Source organism: Onychostoma macrolepis, chromosome 22 (assembly GCF_012432095.1).
Source record: "Onychostoma macrolepis isolate SWU-2019 chromosome 22, ASM1243209v1, whole genome shotgun sequence".
Taxonomy (NCBI): domain Eukaryota; kingdom Metazoa; phylum Chordata; class Actinopteri; order Cypriniformes; family Cyprinidae; genus Onychostoma; species Onychostoma macrolepis.
The window spans coordinates 27,792,590-27,817,699 of record NC_081176.1 but is presented as its reverse complement, the minus strand read 5'-3'; the positions used below and the strand labels follow the sequence as shown (position 1 = coordinate 27,817,699).

The 25,110-nt window shown below is 37.7% G+C and overlaps 1 long non-coding RNA gene across 1 annotated transcript in view; it reads left to right on the top strand.

Annotated features, from left to right (window-relative positions):
* Nucleotides 1-4,407: 4,407 nt before the first annotated feature.
* Nucleotides 4,408-25,110, top strand: part of LOC131530760 (uncharacterized) — a 32,011-nt gene continuing 11,308 nt past the window's right edge. The window contains exon 1 of the long non-coding RNA XR_009268478.1: nt 4,408-4,551. This is a non-coding gene — a long non-coding RNA (uncharacterized LOC131530760). The remainder of the gene's footprint in view (nt 4,552-25,110) is intronic.

The following is a 25,110-nucleotide window of genomic DNA, read 5'->3' as shown; positions in this document are numbered from 1 at the left end:
GTTCTATTCTAAAAAAATTCTCAAAACTGTCAACACAAAACTGGTGCAACGTGACATGTTAGTCATGAACAAAACTATGCAAAATACAACCGCAGGCTAATGTAAATATAGGCTCACTTGCTTGAGAATACACGTTTAGTTATTAATGATCTACAGTTGAAGAAAACATTATATTAGTGTTTGTATAACAATGGAAAGACAGTAAACTGGACAGCCTGTTACAGTCATGAAATAAAAGATTAATAGTTAAAAATATTATACGTTTCGAACACATAAAGAAGCTCTACATGTGGTCAGAGCAAACCTGCCTTTAACTTCCTCCCGATTGTGGTTAAAATCACCATGCTATCTTGAACTCTCTGAGGTAAAGTTTCTTCTCTAAAGTCGTGTGAAAGAGACAAGACTGAATCATGAAGTGTTTGAACATCCTGAAGATCATGCAGCTACAGCTCTGTGAGTTTATTGTACTAATTTTAATGTGCTTTGTAAATGATTCAATAGATGTTTAGTTTCATGACAATTATATTCCAAAGTGTTTTACGTGTGTGTGTGTGTGTGTGTGTGAGCGTGTGTGTGTGTGTGTGTGTGTGTGGTGTTTTATTTCACAGATCTGCTCATATGGTGTCGAGCTGCAGAGACTTTAACAGATCATTTAACAGATTTGGGTCAAAATGTGACTATAAACTGTGATCTTGATGTAAATGATGTTATTTGGTTATTGCTGAAACTAGATTCTCCGGTTCTGATATTACGCACTTTCTCATCTACAGCTCCTTTTTACTTCAAGAAAACATTTAAACAAAAATATTCAGTACAAAGTAAGCACAATCTGTTCATAAATAATGTCACTATTGATGATTTAGGAGTTTATTACTGTATGAAAATAGACCCTCCTCAAAACTTCAACAACGGTGCAAGACTGTATATCATTGGTGAGTGAATATTCACTGATCATTTTATACAATGCATGCTATTAAGACACTAACAAAAAACAAATATCACAGCTGTGCATGTATTATATATCATAGAACCAACTGCAGAGATCCAGAATCATACAGCGGTGAAGTGCATTGAGCAGAATCAGACACACTGGCGTATTATCCTCATCTCTGCTCTGTTGAATGGTTTTCTGATCATTGTGATCACAGGTGAGTTATTTGATAGAAATACATGTGTGTTTCAATTGTAAAAACAAAAAAACAAAAACAGAGTATTAATACTAAATCTAAATAAATTTTGTCACTTTTAAGGATTATTAAGGTCTTTTATTTATGGAAGCAAGAGAACCAGAAACAGCGTAAAACAATTTCAAGAGCTTGAAGTTATGAATCTTGAACAACCTCAAGTCTCAACCCAAGTGCAGGTAAAACAAGTTTTATTTAAAAGTTACATTTAAAACAAGGTATGTACCTTTAGGGGTAGATGAGGCACATGATCCTCAATGACAAGTTGTTGAACGATTAAAAAAAGAAAAAGAAAATGCAGCTCATTTTCATGCACATTAAATGATATCGCTGGTTTCCCTTTGCTTTTCAGTATGTTGCAGTGGAATTTCCACACCATGTAAAAGTTTTCAGTCCAGCAGCTATACACTTCTACAGCTGCTGAAATCAAGAATGGAAATCCACCGACTCCATGTACCTCAGTTTGATAAAGTATGAGATATCTTTCATGTAGATATCTCTTCAGGCAGCACACATTAAGCTCTAGATGTTATTGTGATGCTTTAGATATGTTTATTTGAGCTAACTTGTCTTTCCATTTGATGGTCAGATACATTTGTGTAATGAATGTCATTTAGTGTAATTGACTGTTGCTCCGGCTGTGCTACTTTAATGTCTCTCAACTCTCTGTAGTCTCTTTTTTCTCACATAATAAAATAATTTAAACACAGTATGTCATGTTAACACATTTATTTATTTGGCGAGTCTGAAGTGGGATAATCAATATGAAAACTTTGTGTGAGGTTGGTGAGGAAAAAAACAATGTCTTACACAGTTGTTCGTATTTAAACATGATGTTTAAAGATGCGTCATCTCAGAATTTTCACTGTTTGAATTGAATGCAAGTGCGAATGCGCTTTGAGAGCTTACAATGGAGTAAAGTTTCTGTTTCTGTCTTAAAACCATTTGAGAAGACCTTTTATTTGGAACTTGTCAGTAATAAGCTAATAACCCCAATATTTTATATTATTGATGAAAACCTGCTGCATTACACACCACTCTCTGTGTTATTAGCAGTGATCAAGAACAGTTACTTTTAAAAGTAATGCATTACAATACTGCATTACTCCCTAAAAAGTAACTAATTGCCATAGGGTAGAGTGGGGGGAACATCACAGTTATATATGATATGAGAACAGTAGGACCTGTAGATAGAGAGTATGTGTTATTTAATAAAAATATAGATAATTATATTTTCAGAATGACATGATTTTTTTTTCTCAAACATAGTCAGTGGGGTAAAACCCAGGGGGGAATGGGCAATTACTCTAGTTATTCTGTTCTGAACATCAAATCCTTTGTTTTTCCATCAAATGTATTCTAACTAGTTGGTTGAATCAAAATATTTGGACTTTATATTTAAAAATTACCTCAAGTTAGCATCAGGTAGCTAGTTAGCTAGCCAGTTAGCATCAGCTAACATTTTTTTTTTCAAATAGGCTATTATAATTTTGTAATCCATAATTATTGATTATAATTTTTTATTATTATTATTATTATTATTATTATAATAATAAGCTAAAACTTCATGTACTCTGATTTTTCTGTAAATGTTTAAAGCAAATTGCTTTGTTTGACTGGGGGGCATTTTACCCCACCCATGGGGGTGTTTTGCCCCATAGGTGGGGTAAAACACCCCCTTGGTACAAATTAAATTTTTGTTAAAAATCTAATAACATGAAAACTCTGGACGTTTTTCATATTTGGTTTATAATTTATGTCAGTGTCACTGAAACTATGATAACTTTTCTGAACACATTTAACCTTTGTTTTACAGAAAAAAATGTACACAGTCCTTAAGGCGGGGGTGTTTCCCACCACTCTACACTACTATACTTTATGGAAAGTAATGCTTTTACATTACTTTTGTGTTATTTTATTTTTTTTTATCTGAGCTGGGCTTGCTTGTGTGGTTTTGATATAAAAAGTTCTTTCTTTGGCAAATGTAAAAGCCCTTCACACCAAAGTGAAATGAATAAGCCTCCGGCTGAAGGAAGTGTACAGTAGAGGGCGCATCTCAAACCAAACAAACCTAGATTGCACAGGTGAAGAAAGTTCAGCACTCTTACTTCAGCAATGAAACACAAATACTATGATTATCCAAGGTCATTTCTTTTTCTTATTAGTGTGGTTAAATTGGGATAAAAAGGGATTAAAAACATAAAGGATATCTGTGCTATTTAACATATTTAATTAGTGCAGGTTTGTGTCATTCTGAGTTTGAATTTCTCTGTTTTTATTCATTTTGAGGAAAACTGAATCTGTTTTTGTGCAAGTGAGATGAGTAAATACATGTTAGTCTAGAACTATATTAATCATATTTGCACAGCAAAAACAACGCCTCTGCGCTTACTCCTGATTTCTCTCAACATCAGTGAATGGAAAAACAAAGTAACTGACTCAGTGGCGGCTCGTGGGTTTTAAAATAGAGGAGGCACACTGCCAATTATTATTATTATTATTTGCTTAACCACTCTAAAATGGCTTTTTGGTTGCTTTTTGTCAGAAAACGACACACATACAGCAAGATTTAATTTCACTTGAAGCAAACTTCCATCCCTTCTTAAGTCTGTGTTAACTGCCTGTTGTGATATTTAATTAAGCCTGCTGTAGCCTATATCCAAATATTCAATATTGCTACTCGTCATAAGTACTTGGTACATTATCAACGCAGCAGGAGACGTTCAAACTAATATCACATAATTTACGTCTCTATGATGATTGGTTATATACCAGAAGGGAGGCTGTTAATTTTATTAACATTAAATCGTCCTCCTATCATCATTTAATTAGTCACTTAATTATCTCATTAACTTTAACTCTTTGAGGACTTGGGATTTGACTTGAGACTTGCTTGTGACTTGAAAGGAATGACTTGTTTCCTCCTCTGGTGTAATCAGCTGCTGAGTTTATGGGTGGAATAAACATATGGCAGGACTTTTACTCTTTGGCCCCTGGACTACCCACCTCTGCATTTAATGCAAATATATTCATACAGTTAAGTGTGTCCCCATGTGTGTCTATCCCAAAATAGCTATATATATTCCATATTTATAAAAAAAAAAAAAAAGTAAAGTATTAATATAGTACAAAAGACCACAATGTTTATTCGATAACTATTTCAATAAGAAATTATTAGAATTTCTTTAAGCATAATATTCCTTTCTTTTTGTTCACCCTAATATGTATCTAAAGTCCACTGATATGGAATGTAAACGGTAGCCTACTACAGTTGCTAGGGAGGGACTAGCTGTGGGGATATCATTTTCCCTACAAGTGGTTTGTGCGCGTGATCTGACATGTAGGAACAGATTCCACTGGCAGTTCGGTATGTAATTCTGTTTAGTTGTTTTTGAAGAATTCAAAAAACTATGTTTTGAAATGATTCCTACCATATTCAGACAATATTTTACACATCTCCTTTTCTCTCTTTTGAGTGTTGCAGTGTATTTATGCTGCCTTTAACTTTGCTCTTGTATATTGGTCAGAAATAGGTCTAATTAATCATTTATAGTCTATAGCCTATTTTGGTGTTGTAGACATTTCTGAAGAGAAGAATTTGTTTGTGATGTTCAGGCTGCATTTCATTTGGGACATTTTATTGTTTATTTTGTTTTGTTGTGCTCTTTGGATTAATTGAATGTAATTTATGTTACACAGTGCATATGGCAGTTTACTTTCTCATATATATGGTTTTGCCTTTGAGTGCGTTGTTTATTTTGCCTTTTAGTGTATTTTGTTGTGAAATTTCAGTGTGTGATTGTAGTCGTGTTGTGTTCTTTCCTGGGACACTTCTTGGGGTTGTGCTATATTTTTAGTTGTGTAACCTAGCAAATGTCTATTTAATGATACAAGTGTTGCTAATGCTTTTATTCTTTCTTCTTGTTGTTTATTTATTTTATATTCTGTGATATTTCTGATATTCCAATCCTGATTTATGATTGTATGATATGATAACTAGCAACCGTAAATAATATGTGAAATAACAAATGAAAGTTGTTTTGGAATATGCAACTGATGCCCATACGTATATACATAATATTTTTATTTTAATGCAGCAAACAAGTTATTTCTTAGAAGTAAATGGGGAATTGAAAGTGTTAGTCAGCTCACAAGAACAGAGGTCAAGGTTAATAGGGATTTCCATGAAAATAGTTAAACTGATTGTGAAATATTAAACAGATCGTTCCACTGTCATTTCTAAAATCACTTATAAACTGAAATAGTATAATATTATGTTAGACACATTTCAATTGGTGGTGAATGGATGAGGAGTGTCTTCAGCAGTATTTTTTTTTGAAGATTGTGAGGGTCTCAGCAGATCAGGTTAAGGTTGGAAACTCATTCCACCACAGAGAAACACACTATAAGCTGATATAGATACTGTATTGACAAGACAAACTGCTTATTCGGTCAATAAATACAGAGCAGAATGAAAACAGAAAGCAGTCACTAAATTCACATGAAAAAGCAAATGAGTTTAAATTAATCAACCTTTTTTTTCACAAACCTTTGATGTGTAGCTCCACTGTTTGAATTGTTGATTCCTCTATGATGTAGCACTGGTATTTTCCTGCATTGGTGAGTTGAGGATTATTGAGTTTGAGGGAGAAGTTTCCTCTCAGATACTCCTCATGGAAGCTGTCAGCTCTGTTCTTGTACTTTGGGTCCTGTCCTTCCACAGAGCCTTGACCATTAATAATCTCATACACAATCAATCTGTCACCATATCTCCAATGCACTGTAATGTCTTCAGTTGTAAGCTGAGGTTCTCTAGCAGAACAAGGTAAAACAACAGAACCTCCGATAACACCCTCAACGGTGTCCAACAGAGACACTGAAAATAGAGAGAAGTTAAAGGACAAAGATAAATTAAAGCATGTTTAAACTAGATTTTACAAGTTTTTATTTTCTTTTTCTCTTATAAACACTTTTACATGTCAGTGGAGAAGTAAATATCCTTGCTCGCCTTTATTTATCAACATTAACAGTCCCAGTTCTGTGTCTTTTCATCCCTTTGCCAACCTCATGGTCTTCTGACAGTTGTATTGGAACAGGACTGAAACTGAAGGAAACTTTACAGTTTCCTTACAGATTAGTTACAGTATTTTTCAGTACAGAGACAGAAATTGTTTGCATTTGTATAAATTGCACTGCATGGCCAGGAGAAGCTGAACGCTAATTCTGTGTTTATACAGATGGATACTGTAACCAAATGTTTGTACAAGTTCAGACATGCTAATCATGCTAGTCTTCAGCCCCTTCAACAATCAGGGTGCACAGTTTTCAAAAATGTGAACAAACTCAAGAATTTTTTTTTTTCAGCTTCACAAAAACTGAACCAAAACTCAGCAAATACTTGCCTCACTGACTTAATAAATATATTTATATAATGCTATAAATTATTACTTTAAAACAAAATAATTTAAATCAAAAATGAAAAACTCTTTCATTGCGTAATCTGTAAAGATGCATGTTATATTGTGTGAAGTTAATGTGAAAATTACAACTATGACACAGGTGACATCCAACCTGTCATTCTTCACATTTAACATGAAAAACAGCAATAAAACGTAGGCTTATTGATGTTTTTGAAACTCATATTGATCGATTTCATGAGACATTAATTTGTATTAAATTGTTATATATTTTTTTAATGCATTCAGATATTTATTCACGCTTATTTCGTGCTGCAAATATTAGAGGAAAATATCATTGATTCACATGCTGCTTGAACTGAGGCGAATATAGTTATCTCACTATAAATAAAGGAGCGTAAAACACATTTATTCTTAAAATTGACAGAAGGCTGAGACTTTGTGTTATAGGCTTATAAAAGTAACAAAGCACAAAGCTTAATGCAATTATTGCACTTTAAATATTATTTCCAAGCATTTATACTGTAATTAAAACAGCTTCCGAATATATCTGGTCTCATAAAAATACGTACCTCTGCGCACTTTTTGTGCGACACCGTTTTACGTACCTTGCTGCACGTTTCACCGCAGTTTCAAATAGAAATGTCCACTGAGTGGCGTTAAAACACAGGTTCAATATGTGAACCCTGGCACATTTTTGCTGTTTTTTTATTATGTTGCTTCAAATATGTATTGCGGCGGTTCAGAATTCAAATATCCGGGGACTGTCGCTAAAGGTCAATGCTCTATCGTGTTGGAAATATGCCCTACACCAAATCCAGCCCTAAACCTACCCGATAGTGTTAACAAATGCAAAACTGATATAAAAACGTATTAGCTGATCCACTTCCTTTTACGCAGATTTTAACTGCTTTGTCGAACCGTAGTTACACAAGATTCGAACTGGTGCTTCTCGTCTCCTAAGTCCGTCTCCGTACTCCGTGAGCAACTGAACAAACTTATCATCTATGAAAACCCATAGATATGAAGCTGGATGTGTGCGATGCTAACGTTCAGAAGCATCAGTTTTCAAATCTCCCAGCATATTAATATTGTTTTGAAGTCATAGCATGATATTCTTCAAGTAATTGTGAAAAAAATATGCTTTATTAATCGCAACTCTGTAAATTTGTGTGAAAGTGTTCATTTATTTTGGAAACTGCAGTGATATGTACTTATTGGTACGTATTTCATGTCACGCTAAAAAGTGCATCCAGGTAGGTAAATGCCATGAGACCAGGTAGGAATATATAGTCACGTAACGTTATTTACGTCAGAAAAATCAACAATAAGTTAACCGTTAACCGAGCCCATATCGTTTAGAGGGCCTTACACATTTTTTGCATATGGGCTGACTTGCTACACCACTGAATGTTGTGTAACATACTCAGATAAGAATAATCAGACAACATACCTCTCTTTGTCAGGATCATGGATCACACACACACAAAAACATACACAAAATGAGCCCTTAAGTTAACATCCCCCCATAAATTAAGATCTTTTTGCTGAAATTAGTAAAATGAATAATATGGTGGACATTATGAAGAGAGGAATTTGTTTGTGATGTTTAGGTTGCATTTCATTTTGGGGCATTTTATTGTTTATTTTGTTTAATTGTGCTGTTTGGGTTCAATTACTGTAGTTAATGTTACACAGTGCATTGGCAGTTTACTTTCTCATATATATGGTTTGCCTTTGAGTGCAGTGTTTGTCATTTAGTGTATGTTATTGTGAAAATTCAGTGTTTGATTGTGGTCACATTGTGGACTTTTCTGATGCACTTCTAGGGGTCGTGTGAGATACTGTTAGTTTTGTAACCTAGTGAATGTCTATTTAATGATACAAGTGTTGCTGATGCTCTTTTTGTTTTGTGATTCACTCACTCAGTCCTGTGTGTATACTGTACCCCCTCTTTAGTTTGTAGTTGTTTAGCTAATAAAGACCATTTATTTGTTGAAACTCATGATGTCTCCTTTGTGTACGCAACCACGCGTGACACAATTTATTGTCCTTGGATTGATCAGTTTATTAATTATAAATAACCTATCAACAATTGGTTGCTTTTGTCTTTCACAAACCATTGTATATGTCAATAAAAGTGATGCCTTGTGGCTATTAATGACATGTTAAACACCTGTTACACGGCATAAAGTGTTTGAAGTGTTCAAGCATGATGGTAAAGGATCCAAGTCAAGTTTACATGAGAGTAAAACTAAACCGGATCCAAAAGAAAACCCACAGCTTGTAAGTTATTGGATATTGTCTTCTTCCAAGAGTGTGTGGAATAATTTGAACTTGTTTTGTTTTAGTGTACAGTTTTATGTGATCTGGGAATTAGGGCTGAACAGATTCATGTGGCAGTCTGGTAGGTGATTTTCTGTTGTACAGTTGGATAATTATGGAAGATTTTGTGTTGTGAATGTCTTGGAGTTTACTATGAAGTTTTGTTAGGTGCATTCTCCTGGATTAATTGAGCATTCATGTTATTGTGTATTTTAAAATAATTAATATGAATCAGTTGTAATATACTGAGATTATGGCCAAAGAATATGGCAAAATTATTAATCTGTTTATAAATGATAAAATGCATTCTCGGAGAATCAAACATATGCAGTTCTACAATTACAAATTAATGGCTAATACTATACATATAATATTTAATATAATAGCCTAATTGTCCCAGTGTACCGTGTGGTAGGGCTGTGCAATTAATCGAAATTCGATTTCGATCTCCACCGATCTCCAAGTTACAGTTACATAATTTTTTGCACGCATATTTTTTAAGTAAAATTTAAATACGGAATTATGTAAAATCTAACTAAGTTATCTAAAATTAGCAAAGGAAATAAGTAAATTTAACGTGGCCAGGTAGAGTATGATGAGTAATTACCCTGCAATACTCAAGTACATTTCACTCATTCACGGTTTGTAAACTTTACTCAATAAACAGCACTGAAAAAAAATGCCTATAAATGTGCTGTATGTAGGATTTTGACTCTACTAAAGCATAAAAATACCATAATATGTTTGCAGATATTTAAGAAACATGCAAGAAACATGCTAAGTTAACATACTTGTTTATCTGAAAAACAATGCTACAGTCAGTTATTCTCATTTGAAAATGTGCATTCCGGCCCGGAATGTCTGTGTTTGTTATGGTTTGTGAAACCCGCCCACTTCCAGTTTACCCAATTGTATTTCGCAGGGGCGCAGATAGGATTTTTTAACTGGGGGGGACCAAGCTGTCAGCAAATTATTTAAACTCAATTCGTTATTTTGCGTAATTTGGGCTTTAACTAGTGCTCAAGTAGTTGCTTTGCGTAATTTGGGCTAATGATTTGCACTAAAAAGCCATTGGGGGATTCTTATTTGAAATCATGGATAAACAACAATGAACAAAGGTAAATAAAGGCCTACCTGATCACCACTAGCAATTCATGATCAGACTGTTATTTGACTAGTATGCCAATCACCCACCAAAACTTCATGTCTTCAGCAAAGTATGTTTTATTTAAACATTTGCTTATCTCAGCATACAAAGTCTATCATTATGAACAAAAAAATGAAATGTTTTTCATAGTCCATAATTTAAGAATCTAACGTTATATCCTCCGATTTCCTGCTATAAGAGGATGTCAAAAGTTTATGTAGGCCTTTATTTGTTGTTTGCATAAACCTTCCACCACACAAATTTACTTATAATTATTTTTATAGTGGCTTTCACGACAGTGAACATACCTCAGTCAATTTATACAGTACAATGGGTTAAATGATAAGATAAAACATTATTTCCTGACGATAAATAGTTTTTGCTGTGTTTGCTAAGTGCAAAAGCATTCTTGCCATTATTGTCAGACTAGTTATTCCCCTTAACAAATCTAATCTGCCACATCTGGGAAAGTCAACAGGCATAGGATACTTACATTGATTGTTTTTTGAAAAAACGAGGTGATTGTTTTTTGTCTCTTCATTGCCTTTATGTGGCACTTGCAGTCGATTTTTTTCAGTTCAGAAAATCACCGACTCAGCTCAGTCATAAATTGTATATGATCACTATGGTTACCGCTCATACAGGCACGAGGTCCCGCCTTTATCGCCTCTGATTGGCTAGAAGGGCTCTCTCCGATTGGCTACACTAACTCGACCCCTAAACCTACCCAATAGGAGGAGACCCTTCTAGCCAATCAGAGGCGAAAAAGGCGGGACCTTCCCATACCATCCTGGGAAAAAAAGATTCGCGCCCCGGCGGCGTCACTCAGAGAGAGTGCAAACACTGTTTAATCCTCTGTTTTACCGATTTTTGTCGCCTTTCGTAGGGATAGTGAGGGCGGGGGACGGATCGGGTCACTATGAATTTGGGGGGGTCATGTCCCCCCCGTCCCTAGTGCCATCTGCGCGCCTGGTATTTCGGCGCCCCGGGTTGCCAGTTGGCGGAAAACACAGCGTATTTAATTTAATTCATTGTCATATGCGCTCGTTTCTGTTGGTGTCGTTAATCTGGCAACCTGCGTGTGCGTCAAGTCTGAGGAGGAGGGGCCGGGTGAAAAAAAACATCTCCAATATTTTGAATTTGGACTGCAATACCTAGTTCAACCGCTAGGTGTCAATCCTACATACAGCACTACAAGCATGCATGTAAGCAAGTAGACTGCTCGTTATTCATTTTAAGGTAATATGTTGACTCAATATAGTTATTAATCAAATGAACACAGAGACTTGAATACTTGGCACATGATACACAATGACCATGACAATCAGTGAATAGTGTTTGAGTATGAATGGATCATTTTGAGTAAAAAATGAACTCCAGATGTCACAAAACAACAAGCTACTTAACCTAACAACAAAAGCAACCACAAAACAGTGTAAATACATCTCGAAAACAGCAACAACAACAACAACAAAAAACCTTGTTAATTATTCATGCCCAAGTGCATGATGGGAACAACAGGATCATTTACCTAAACAATCTTTGTAAAAATAACAAACAATTCCAAATAAAATATAAGTTCAAACTTTAAATTCTTCAAGCTTAAATTGAGTACTAATATTGAATTTACTCTTCTTCTTTTTTTTAATTCTTGCCTGAACTAAATTATTTAATGTAGAAATTACATTTGTTTTTTCTGTAGTATTTGCTTCACTACAAAATAATTTTTTATCAGTGAGGATAAGGGTTAACAGGGCATGTAAGAAAATTGGTTCTAATTTCAGACACTTTTTTTTTCTTATCAAAATGACAAAATATATAGGTGCTGGTCATATAATTAGAATATCATCAAAAAGTTGATTTATTTCACTAATTCCATTCAAAAAGTGAAACTTGTATATTATATTCATTCATTACACACAGACTGATATATTTCAAATGTTTATTTCTTTTAATTTTGATGATTAGAGCTTACAGCTCATGAAAGTCAAAAATCAGTATCTCAAAATATTAGAATATTACTTAAGACCAATACAAAGAAAGGATTTTTAGAAATCTTGGCCAACTGAAAAGTATGAAAATGAAAAGTATGAGCATGTACAGCACTCAATACTTAGTTGGGGCTCCTTTTGCCTGAATTACTGCAGCAATGCGGCGTGGCATGGAGTCGATCAGTCTGTGGCACTGCTCAGGTGTTATGAGAGCCCAGGTTGCTCTGATAGTGGCCTTCAGGTCATCTGCATTGTTGGGTCTGGTGTCTCTCATCTTCCTCTTGACAATACCCCATAGATTCTCTATGGGGTTCAGGTCAGGCGAGTTTGCTGGCCAATCAAGCACAGTAACACTATGGTCATTGAACCAGCTTTTGGTACCTTTGGCAGTGTGGGCAGGTGCCAAGTCCTGCTGGAAAATGAAATCAGCATCTCCATAAAGCTTGTCAACAGAAGGAAGCATGAAGTGCTCTAAAATTTCCTGGTAGATGGCTGTGTTGACTGTGGACTTCAGAAAACACAGTGGACCAACACCAGCAGATGACATGGCAGCCCAAATCATCACAGACTGTGGAAACTTTACACTGGACTTCAAGCAACATGGATTCTGTGCCTCTCCACTCTTCCTCCAGACTCTGGGACCTTGATTTCCAAATGAAATGTAAAATTGACTTTCATCTGAAAAGAGGTCTTTGGACCACTGAGCAACAGTCCAGTTCTTTTTCTCCACAGCCCAGGTAAGATGCTTCTGACGTTGTCTCTGGTTCAGAAGTGGCTTGGTAGCCCTTTTCCTGAAGACGTCTGAGCGTGGTGACTCTTGATGCACTGACTCCAGCTTCAGTTCTCTCCTTGTGAAGCTCTCACAAGTGTTTGAATCGGCTTTGCTTGACTGTATTCTCAAGCTTGCGGTCATCCCTGTTGCTTGTGCACCTTTTCCTACCCAAATTCTTCCTTCCAGTCAACTTTGCATTTAATATGCTTTGATACAGCACTCTGTAAACAGCCACACCTTTCAGTAATGACCTTCTGTGAATAACACTCTTTGTGGAGGGTGTCAATGTTCGTCTTCTGGATCATTGCCAAGTCAGCAGTCTTCCCCATTATTGTGGTTTCAAAGAACAAGAGATACCCAGAATTTATACTGTAGGGATGGTCATTTATTCAAACTCAAATGTAAATATTCTAATATTTTGAGATACTGATTTTTGACTTTCATGAGCTGTAAGCTCTAATCATCAAAATTAAAAGAAATAAACATTTAAAATATATCAGTCTGTGTGTAATGAATGAATATAATATACAAGTTTCACTTTTTGAATGGAATTAGTGAAATAAATCAACTTTTTGATGAAATTCTATTTATATGACCAGCACCTGTATAAGATATTTGAATCAGGAATCTGAAACCAAAATGAAGATTCATTATTTATGAAAGACTGTAACCACTTAAGTTTGATGACTCCATTCATAATATCAAAGTCAATTGTTTTAAGACCACCCACTTCATAATCTTTAATCATATCACATTTAGGTATATAATGACTTTTCAGTTTCAATATGAAATCAAAATTTAACTTATTTATCGCCTTTATCTTTCTAGCAGACATTGCTAAAGAAAAACATGGATGGATGAATCTAGAAAGACTTTCTACTTTTGTTAATACGATTCTACCAAAGATTGTTATGTCTCTCTGCAACCAATTGTTCATTACTAATCTTTCATTTTTTACTGGGATATTATATAATGATATACTAGGGTGATCATGGATGGCCAATAGCTCGCATTTTGACATATTCAACCATAAACCTGAAGCTTTTGAAAAAATCATTATAGACTGCAGTGCTGAGGGAATTTATTGTTCATTTCTTAGAACAAGAGTCATATCATCAAATTGACTGATAATAAAATGATTCCCTTCTAAGTTGATGCCCGATACGTTGCCCGTTTTGATTAAAAAAGACAACATTTCTACAACCATGATAAAAAGACGTGTGACACCAACGCCGTTAAGTATGTCGCTGCGTTAGACTTGTCATCGAAATAATACATCATCAGCAGAGCTGTAATTTTACCAAGGATTATACAATAATAAAAATTAAAGATGAACACGATTATTTATAATCCAGTAATATAATAAGTAATACAAATAAATATATTAAGTATATTTTGATGCTTATAGTCTTGTATTTGTATTTTACTTCACCAAAATCAAGAACTTCATAAGTAATCACTGAGTAGGCCTAATCATTTACTTATCTTCATGTTGTTCCAAACCTGTTTGATTATCTTTCTTCTGTGGAACATAAAAGTGATTATGATTTTTGGCTTCCTTATGATAAGTGCAATGGTTCATTTAACTGAATTTTACAAAAACTATCAACACTAGTAATATTTATAAAACATCACATTTATCTTTTTTTTTTTTAACAACCACTCTGTCAGTTTAGTTGTTTATCTATTTATTTTATTGCATCCTTTTTCCCATTTTAATTTATGTTAACTCAGTATTTCGCTGTTATCAAATGTCATCACTTGAAGGCACTGTTCGTTGTACTCTGCTTGCTTGGAATAAAGCTAAGAATGAAAAATTGACACTGCTTTATTGTATATTGTGGGAAGTGGTCTTAAAGTTCGTAAAGCCATCATAACTCACTGAATCATAAGTTCCCTATCTGTCGGTCACTACGAGTTATGTCGTGACGACATAGGGGATTTACTTGGGAGCCCCAATCATCTCTGACTTAAGAGAAAACGCCAATGAATATTGGCTAGTGGATTTTGCATACCTGCGCCACTCCAGACCCAGAGTTGACGGCCATGCTTGCCCGGGCAGCCGAGAGCATCGGGCTGGAGGTCAACAGACCGCCCAGTCCCGAGCCCTCTCGGCTGGATGATTGGTTTCTCGGAGCGAGGTGCGGCTCACAACCGCGCCCTACTCCGGTTCCTTTTTTCCCGGAGGTGCATGAGGAGCTGACGAAGTCGTGGATGGCCCCTTTTACGGCCAGAAGCCGCTCGTCCGTCTCCTCCGTCCTTACTACCCTCAAAGGCGGGGCTGCAAGGGGGTACACGGGCATTCCCCAGATGGAGAGAGCAGTCGCGGTATATAGTGCGGCGGGCCAGGCAGCCTCTGCCCTGCATGCCATGGCTATCCTGCAGGTTCACCAAGCCAAGGCACTCAAACAAATGCACGAGGGTAGTACCGACCCGGGGTTGATGTAGGAGCTGCGCACGGCGACTGACTTCGCTCTACGAGCGACGAAAGTCACAGTGCAGTCCCTCGGGAAGGCGATGTCCGCCATGGTGGTCCAAGAACGCCATCTCTGGCTCAACCTGGCAGAGATGAAGGATGTCGACAAAGTACGCTTTCTCGACGCCCCCATCTCCCAGTCTGGGTTGTTCGGCGACACTGTCGAGGGCTTTGCCCAGCGATTCTCGGCAGTGCAGAAGCAGACAGAGGCCATCCAGCACAACCGTCAATCGCTGCCCCCGGGGCCAGGCCTCCGTCTGCTCGTCGCCGTGGGCGCCCTCCTGCGTCCTCCAGAGCTGCTCCGCCCCGTGCTGAATCGGCACCTAGGCCGGCGCGTCGAGCCTCTCGCAGGAGTGCGGCGTCACCCGGAGATGTTGGAGTTTGCTCTTTCCCAGGAGACGACGAGGATAGCGTCGCTCCTTCCCCCGGAGGAGGGCCGGGTGGAGAATCCTCTGTTTCGTTTTGTTTCTGTTCCGCCGCTGGCCCAAGGGCAATTTCCTTCCCCTCTGGGTTTTCAGGTCCACGGGCCGACAGTGTGTGACGCGTTGCCTCCTCACTCTCGCCCGCGACCCATCTTGCCAGTGGCCAAGAGAGTGCAGTTCGGGGACGCAGTGCCTCCCCACGCACCTCTAGCCAGTCCCCTCTGGGACCAAGGGAGTTTTGCGAGGATGCCTCAGAACGCACAGCCTTCTGTACCATCCCGCTCTACTCCCCTTCGCTGCACCACCACAGGTACGTCGATCGTGCCGTTGGAGCCACTTGCATGGCGTCTGGAGGCGTGGCTCACGCTGCCCAGCCCATCTCGTTGGCTCACGCGCACGATTCGACTCGGCAGTTCAGTGGCGTTCTCGAGACCTCAGTGGTAGCTCGGAATGCTCCTGTCTTGCGCGAGGAGATTGCTGTCCTCCTGGCAAAGGGTGCAATCGAGCCGGTCCCTCCAGCCGAGATGAGGCAAGGGTTTTATAGCCCTTACTTCATCGTACCCAAGAAAGGCGTTGGTCTTCGACCAATCCTGGACCTGCGAGTCCTGAACCGGGCCCTACACAGGCTCCCGTTCAAGATGCTGACGCACAGGTGCATTATAAAATGCGTCCAGCCCCAGGATTGGTTTGCAGCGATCGACCTGAAGGACGCTTACTTTCATGTTTCGATCCTTCCGCGACACAGACCGTTCCTACGGTTTGCGTTCGAGGGTCGGGCATGGCAGTACAGGGTCCTCCTTCGGCTCTCCCTGTCTCCCGTGTCTTCACGAAGGTCGTGAGGCGCCTTGCCCGCTAAGGGAAGTGGGCGTCAGGATCCTCAATTATGTCGACGATTGGCTCATTCTGGCCCAGTCGCGAGAACAATTGTGCGATCACAGGGACAGGGTGCTCCGGCACCTCAGCCAGTTGGGGCTTCGGGTCAACTGGGAAAAGAGCAAGCTCTCCCCTGTGCAGAGAATCTCTTTTCTTGGTGTGGAGTTAGACTCGGTGAGTATGACGGCGCGCCTCTCGGTGGACCGTGCCCAGTCAGTGCTGAACTGCCTGAGTTCCTTTACGTACATAACCGAGACATTTTGGATTGTCAAAATACAATGAAAATAATACTAAGAATAACTATCAAAGTACACTTTCATATTATGATCCAATTATTTTGATGACTTTTTTTTTTAAGTTATTAAATATTCCAACATGAATAAAAATCACAACAAGAACAACACGTGATGTTTCAGATAAATATTTAATTATTTAATATCAAATATATTATCTTTGCTTGGAGATGTTTGTTTTACCTCTGTAAGTGCTCTCTTCAATTCTCTTCAATCAAAGTACATATTCTCTTTGTTTCCCTATATTTGTGGGTTCTTTTTACCTCCCTATATTTCTAATTGGTAAATGGGGGTAATTGGTCTTTTTCTTTAAAGGGATTAAACAGTAAATAAGTGTGTATTTATAGAAATATTATATCTGTATTTTATATTATACAAAAAGCAAATAAAATTGTATCTTCATTTTAAATGGACAGCGATATACAACCCCAAATCGGGGGAAAAAAAAAAATAAATGTTTGGAAAGTTTTGTATACTTTTTGCAATGAAATTAAGAATCTGTGATTTGTTCATTTGCTTTAACATTTATTTAACTGACAAAAGTACAAAGAAAAGATTTCCAAAGTTCTCACAGACCAACTTAAATATGTTTTGTAAGTATAAACAAATTTAGATTTTGATGGCTGCAACACACTCCAAAAAAAGTTGGGACAGAGGCAAAGTGAAAGGGTCATAGAATATCCAAATTAAACTGTTTTGAAACAGTCTATTGTAAAGGAGCCGACGAGACATGAGGCATGCGGATCCATTTGCAGACTTTTATTAGATAGAGACGTGGTCATAACAGGCATGGTTCAAACAGTGGCAAACAGGTATTACACAGGCAAGACAAAGAGTATTCCTAGGACAAGCGTGGGTCGACGATTGGCAAACAGTATCCAACAGGGTAAGGCAAAGAGAGATAATCCAGGTACAAGAGCAATAATCCAGACGAGGCATAAACAGAGTCCGAACAGTGAGACAGAGGTACATACAGGGAACACAGACTAGAAAACAACAAACAGGTTCTGTATCGCAGCTAACACTAGGGGAGTAATAAACGCAGGACAATACTGGAATAGAACAGAACAAAAACACAGAATGGCACGATAAGGCAGCTAACGCTTGAAGAGAACTATACGCAGATCAATACTCGGCAAACAGTGAAAGGAAGTCCATGGTTATGTAGGGTGTGTGATTGTGTGATAGTTCTCAGGTGTGAGCGTGTGATCAGTGCAATCAGCTGTGTGTCGTCAGTGCAACGGATGATGGGAATTGTAGTCTGATGAAGTGCAACAGTAATGTAGTGCAAGAGTCCATGTGGTGAGCGAGTGACCTTTGGTGGTGAGTGAACGGAAGTTCATAGACTGGATTCGTGACATCTATAAGCAGGGTAAATTGGTAATAGGTAATCAGGTTTGGCTCATCAGAAAGTTATACATCAATTCTATGCAGTGATGCCACGGGTTCTCTAGGCCAGAGCTCATCTCAGATAGTCAAAGAGACAGTGGAAGTGTGTGCTGTGGTCAGATAAGTCCACTGGGAAAAATGGATGTCGAGTTCTCAGTCCCAAAGACCAACAGGACCATCTAGACTTTCACCAGAGATAGATGCAAACGCAAAAATTGGTCATTGTATGGGGGTTTATCAGAGCAAACGGCATGGGTGTCTGGCATGTGTGAGGGGACCACTGACATGGAGGCATTATATTGGCATTGTACAGAGACATATACTGCCATCAAGATGACGTCTTTCATGAGAAGTCCATGGTTATTAGATCAAGACAACGCCAGGTCTCATTCTGCATGTGCTACAACAGCATGGTTTCATAGACACAGGAGAACAGATCTGGACTGATCTAGCAAATTCACTCTATATTGAACATGTATGGACCGTCGTGAAAAGGGCAATCAGGCAATGATAACCACAGACTGAGAAGCAGCTGAAGTCTTGTATAAAGTGAGTTTGGGCAAAACTTTGCTCGCAAAACTTTAACAATTAGTATCCTCGATTCACAAACAATTAAACATTGTAATTAAAAAGAAAGTTGATGTGACACAGTGTTAAACGTGTCTCTGTCCCAGTTTGCTTATATTTACAGATTACTGTTTATTTGGTCAGTGAAAACATTGAAAATCTTTTCTTTGCACTTTTGTCAATCAAATAAAGATTAAATAGAATAACGATTTTATTATAAGATCTTGATTTTATTGCATTTTACAAAATGTTATTGCATTTAAAAAAATGAAAAATAAAATCTGATTTGGGGTTGCATTTAATCCTGTCTAGATGTTTTATATCTTTTGAGGTCTATAAAATAAAAAAATATAATGATAAATATACATTTCAAAGATTTCTATGTAGGCCTACTCTAATTATATAAAACTATACTGTCCGCACAACATAGTTATGCAAATGAAGTAGATCAATGCGTCAATTCATTAGGATGGAAACCTATCGAAAAATATTAGGCTTAAAATATTCCTTATCCTGTGGCTCCTTCTAATGGACAACAATAATATAATCTTTTAGTTAAATGGCTGATTAGCGTCCCAAATATTACAAATTTATGAAACTATGTTTGCTCAGAACGACTGTTCTCCACGTCATTTAATGTTGAAGATCAAATGTCTAATGAATACCTAATATAAATACAACTTTATTTCTGTTAAAATTACACTCTTTTATGTCGAGATCACAAGGAAACAAGAAAGAAATATAATTCATGCAGAAATCATCCATAGGGTTTCCCTACTTTTTGTAGCATCCAAGCAAACTGAACATTAATGTGCTGTACTTCAGCTAAACAGCTAAACAGAAGTTATCAAACATAAAATAGACTTTATTATGCAGTAATTATTATGCATTATTCCTACTTTTTGGGAAATAACTAAATAATGAATGAATGAGGTATTTATATAGCGCTTTAATGTGTATTAATACACCCAAAGTGCTTTACAATCATATAGGGGGTCTCTCCTGAACCACTACCAGTGTGCAGCATCCACAGGACAACGGCACCAGTACGCTCACCACACACCAGCTACAGGTGGAGAGGAAAGAGAGTGATAGACCTCTTTACGATGAGTGTCATGGGATTTTTTAATGACCACAGAGAGTCAGGACCTCGCTTTAACGTCTCATCCGAAAGACAGTGCTTTTTGACAGTATAGTGGCCACGTCACTATATATACTGGGGCATTAGGACCCACACAGACCACAGGGTGAGCACCCGCTGTTGGCCTCTATAACACCTCTACCAACAGCAACCTAGTTTTAGGTCTCCCATCCAGGTACTGACCAGGATCAGCCCTGCTTAGCTTCCATGAGCAACTGGTCTTGGGCTGCAGGGTGATATACTGCAGGTGTTTTGCCATAATAAATAATAGTATAATATAATAGTAATAATTGCCAAAATAAAAGTAATAGTCTATAACAAATAGATCTACTCTAATGCAAACTTTAAATTTCGTTTAAGGCGACATACATGGAGACGACGTGTATCATGCGTCTTGTTAGGCGACGCACATAGTTCAGACGTAATTTTTTTCTAAATTTCTCACGTACACTGCCGTTACAACAGTGACATCGCCGCGGGTCTGTCGTCTGCCCTCCCTATCAATCCCATTCAAACTTTGACACGGACTGACGGCAACGGAAGGGAAGACTGCTCCTTCTCCTTCTTCTGCTAAGGCTTAGAAATGGCATGAATAACACTTCATAGATATCTGTGTATGCACTCAGAGACAGAGCAGAGCATGGGCATGTAAAGTCATATTTTAGCTGAACGTATGCGTCTAAACGGTCAAATACACGCAAAAAAAAAGAAGTGTCTAAATGCGGCGCTTAGTAATTACTCATGTAAATGCTCATTGGTTATATAAATTAATGTAAACAGATGAGAATGAAAACACGTGTGTAAAAGTTAAATTGGATCTCTGCGGCTCTTAAAGTGACAGCGGGCTATTCCTGCTGCCGACTGTGTGCTTAATATTAATCAAACAACAAAAGACAAAGAGAAAATCACTCACTGCTCTTCACAGAAGGTTTTTTGTAAGGCTTGTGTAGCTTTAATAAGAAATAAAGGAAGTTTAATTCTTACAGTGAAGACTATGCTGTTTTATCTTACATTTAATTACTCAGTTTCTACAGGCTGTTAACTGGCTGTCACTCAAGTGGCCACGCCCTTACTTATGCAGAACTTTAAGGCTTAATATAATTTAAACGGATGAGTTATTAAAAAATTCACCTCCTTTACAATTGTTACGAAGAGCAAAATTAGCTAGACCAAAACCACTTTTTGTATCAGGCTGTAAACATTGTTTTCTGCTGTAAAGTTGAGATGGTAAAGTTGGGCATTTTAACATGGGGAGCCCTTTTGGAGCCAGCCTCTAGCGGCCAGTCAATGAATTGCAGTTTTAGTCACTTCCGTGTTGGTTTCAAGAGTCAGAAGTGGGGGAATGCTCTCTGTGATTGATTGATTCTGTCTTGAAACATTTGCATGTGTTCACATGACCAGGAAATAAGTCTATCCCACATTCGCTAACATTAACATTCAGTGCATATTGTATGCATTAAATTTTATGTTAAATAAACAAAGTCACCGGTAAATAAAACAGATCGGAAAAAACTCTTGTGTAAGAAGGAAAAAGTGCAACAATGTTCTAATGATCATAATCGGGTGTTTTTTTCAACGACTTATAGTCGGAAGCAATACAAATTAAGCGTATAATAAATTCCAATTGGAACATTATCGAAAGTGATAGCACCCTTAGGGAAATTTTTAGAGAAAAACCAATGGTCAGTTATAGACATTCACCAACTATACGAAATAAGGTAGTACGTAGCTATCTACCTGCCCCTGAAAAGAGAACGTGGCTTGGTTCTTTAGCAGGAAATTTTAGATGTGGGAGGTGTAAACATTGTGATAATATGGTGCGAACTAACAGTTTTACTGATGTGTTCTCTGGGAAAATATATCCAATTAAGTCTTTTATTAACTGTAATTCCTCGTATGTAGTCTACATGTTAGAGTGTGAGTGTGGATACTTTTATGTAGGTCAAACTAAGAGAAAATTGCGCTTAAGAGTGGCTGAACATAAATATGCTATTCGTGTGAAAAATATGGCATATCCTATGGCAAGGCATTATAATGAGGTGGGCCATGTTACTGAGAGTTCTCTTAAAGTTATTGGAATTGAATCTATCCCAGGTTCAATAAGAGGTGGGAATAGACAGAAACAGCTTTTACAAAGAGAGACTTTTTGGATCCACATGCTCCAGGCAACTAAGTCCCCAGGAGTCAATGAAGAAATAGATTTTCTACCATTTTTGTAATTTGTATTGTTGATGATGTGTGACTTGATATTTGTATTGTTGTATTTATGAAGGTTGTGCCTTTTTTGGATTGAGATATCAGTATTAGCCACTCCTACATATTAACCAGCTGTTTTGGATGATTCAGCAATTAACACTAGTTTAAGAGCACCTGTGTAAGCAATTGATGTGTGTCCTGAAGAAGGCTTTGTGCCGAAACGCGTAGATCTACTTTTAATTATTTGTAATGCTTTAAGCCCAATATATTAAAGGCTTTTTATTTCACCCTGTGAGTGCCTTGGAAGTATTTCGTCTATACACCTTAGTATATGTTTTATGTTTGAGTATTGATACTTTCGATATTGCATGATATCGATCAGGGCTGCGTTCCAGTCCATTTTTTTTTTTTAAACTTGCTGCAGCATTCTATGTATATAGGTATGCTTATGTTGTTATACGTAAAAAAACAAACAAAAAAAAAAACAAATTATGGAGTTCTTTGGGTGGGGATGTAATCGCATTGCATTGTGGTCTATGGAGCGGCTTGAAGAGTGCATATAAAGCAGACTCGCTCCCTCGGTCAAAATAGAGGTGTGTCAAGGGTCTGTCCATATATAAACTTCCCTCGTCCACTTCACGAAGTGAAACGCACTTCAAAATGGCAGCAGGGATTCCCCTGAGGGGAAGTGAAAGCTCGCGAGCGCGTGTCTAGTGGTACGCAGCCCTGGATCGATACGCCCATCCCTAGTGCGCATGCTCCAGTAGCCGCATCGGTATACAATATCTAGCCTTAACCAACATTTGGAGATTGGAGAAACGAGAAAAAGAAGAAGAAACGAGAAGAAATATTAACCGCAGATATCGTCTAAGATGATCGTGAGGTAGGCCATGTGTGTTTACAAGAAAACAAATGCCACATGTGACCAGTGGCCTGGGAAACCGCAACGTTCAATATGAAACTATAGTTAGCCCCAGCCATAGGGAAGAACACTGAAACCGCTTTGCGCAGAAAAGTTGTGTAATGGAAATAGTACTCGAGGTCCGTGTACGTTTTGACCCTTTTATTTACTCTTCGTAAATAAATAACGAGAAACACCGCTCGTTTTTCCTTTCAGTTTAACAAACTGAAAGCGGTATTTAAGCTCGGTACATCCTTTATTTATATTTATGGTTTACAGATAGGTTAACTTTCTGATGATGGCCGAAACGTTACATGTTTTTATTGTACCCATAAAATGGCAGTTTAATGATGATTTGCGAAGGTTTCGAAACAGGGGCGGTTCTAGACCACAGTAACTGGGCGGGGCCAGACAGGGGCCACTTTTGCTTTTAGGGGGCACAATTTTAAAATTCATCCTAACCTACTTTAAGTATTTATTCATTAAATCATTTTTCACCATGTCATGTATCATTGCAATCTCTAGAAGTAATCTATATCAGTTTCAACTAAAATGAATATTTCATCGTGTTTCATTTGTTTGACAAATAATTTTGTATGTCAGGGGCATCATTTTTGAGGGGGCTCTCATGCTTGTCATATGACACACAGCAGCCACAATACCACTGTATAACTGATATAGGCTTATGTATTATTATTTTTTATTCAAAATATTCCCAAAATATATCATGAAATATCTTGATTCTCAAATATGTGTACGTAAATGCATTTTGCACCTTTATAGATTGTTAGTTGATCTATAATGGGTGATAGGCAAAGTAGCCTAATAGTGTAATATTAACTTTGCATAAAAATCCGTCTTTTTACTTAAGTACCAGATGTCTTACCATAAAATGAGTGTCATACCATAAACATATAATACGACTGACTTTGTTTTTATTAAATCCACATAAAATACATTGTAAGTTACTAATTAGCCCATAACACTTTCATTGTACAAAAAGAGCAAAGAAAGTTTACATTATCAAAGAACATTTTCACTTCAGTCCAGCGAGTTCAAGCACTCTCAAACTCCCATAATAATCTCTAAAGCTGTTTACACTGTGAAATTAATATCTTGCTTACATTCAAGTACATCTTCACTTTGTTGTTTCTGAGGAGAGAATTCAGTCCGTAAGCGCGCGCGGTTACGAAATAGCGGCGCTTCTGCAATTACTCATCTGAACGCTTCTGATTGGTTGTTGCATTCATAAGCTCAACAGAATCGTATGTGATTGGTTATAATGCGCAGTGCTTTAAAAACGTGTGTGTCTCTGGCTCTGTGCCAGCCAGCAAACGCAGATTTGAATTAACAGCTGTTTTTCTTTTTATATAGTTTACAGGACAAACTGAGCATTTCACCCAACATTGTTTGGTGTGATATGATTCCAAATTTTGGGGGGCCAAAGGGGGGGCCAAGCTTGTTGACAGGGGGGCACCCTATATATAAATAAATAATAAATAGTGCACTATTTGAGGGGACAGCAATTTTAAGTGGTGTTCGAAACCATAGTGGACATTCTCGAGTGCACTCATTCAATCCCACAATGCACCGCAAAAACGAGTGTGCAACTGATGTACACTCAACGGCTAGAGAATCCCCATAATGCACTGTGAGAGTCGCGGGCCAAGTGAATTCCCGCGTCTCGCCAGAAGATGGCGCCAGCAGCTGAATCATCCATTCAATAATTTTAGAAGCGCTCGTCCACGGCGTAATACAACACGGGTACAAATGAATTGTAAATTGACTATTAGGGTTTATACATAATTTCGTGACAGAGTTCAAGATACATCCTTCAATCTTACTACTGGAGCTGCCCGTTTCAAATGATTATTAAACAGCAAGCAAATATGCAAAAGCGGCAGTCCTTCGATTGGTGCACTCAGTGTCCGAATTCACTCACTCGTTTTCATTCACTCCTTCGAGTCAACTGTATGAGTGGACTAATGTAGGGAATAGGGGGCGATTTCGGGTACA